The sequence below is a fragment of the Schistocerca cancellata genome, chromosome 4, assembly GCF_023864275.1.
Source record: "Schistocerca cancellata isolate TAMUIC-IGC-003103 chromosome 4, iqSchCanc2.1, whole genome shotgun sequence".
NCBI classification, from domain to species: Eukaryota; Metazoa; Arthropoda; class Insecta; order Orthoptera; family Acrididae; genus Schistocerca; species Schistocerca cancellata.
In genome coordinates, this window is record NC_064629.1 from 234,413,393 (window position 1) to 234,414,333 (window position 941).

The 941-nt window shown below is 48.1% G+C and overlaps 1 pseudogene; it reads right to left on the reverse strand.

The window, feature by feature from the left end:
- Positions 1-368: 368 nt before the first annotated feature.
- Positions 369-486, reverse strand: LOC126185869 (5S ribosomal RNA; annotated as a pseudogene).
- Between the last annotated feature and the right edge of the window lie 455 nt (positions 487-941).

Consider the following 941-nt stretch of genomic DNA (forward strand, 5'->3'; position numbering starts at 1 on the left):
CATGAAGCGTTCGGGGTTCACCAGCCCAGCCTGGATGGGATTGACTGTTCACACTACCGGCCGTCCAGACGTTCCAGCCCCCTCTGTGTGTGAGAGGCCATGCTGCAGTACCTTCAACAGATCCCGGAAGCCTTTATGTTTAAAACTAAACTAAACTAAACTACTCCCACACAGGCCATGAAGGCCAAAAGGTAGCGACCGCCCGCCTTGTCATCGTCAGCCCACAGGCGTTACTCGATGGGTATGTGGAGGGGCATGTGATGAGCACACTGCACTACCGGCCCCATGTCAGTTTCCGAGACCGGAGCCGCTACTTCTCAATCAAGTAGCTCCTCAGTTTGTCTCACAAGGGCTGAGTGCATCCCGCTTGCCAACAGCGCTCGGCAGACCGGATGGTCACCCATCCAAGTGCTAACCTAGCCCGACAGCGCTGAATTTCGGTGATCCGACGGGAACCGGTGCTACCACTGCGGAAAGGCCGTTGGCAGCCTTTATATTTACTTTCTTGAAGCAGCTGACTAAATGTAGTGTTCTTGGCCATCATTTCTTACAGAGATACTCAATTCTTATAAAACTGTAAAATACTTCGGATGACTACACGACGTACCTTCGTCATATACACTCAAACCTGATGTATTCATTAAGAAAAAATCCTGTAAGTTCAGCTGAAATATTTCATTTCTCAATTTATATCCGCCTGTTGCCACATCGATGGCTACAAAGATGCTGTTGCTGATGCATGCATCATATGAGATATCGCCGAACCAAACGGAAGTATTCACAAACAGATAATTAGAAGGTGTCGCTTAATGCTCGTTGCTGGGGAAATGATGTGATAACCTGAGTGTTTCTCATTTCCGAGTAGTAGAAACAGCAACACCAAGCAGGAATTTACCCAGCAGCGCGATAGCCTTCGTACCAGATTTCAGTAATCTGTGATT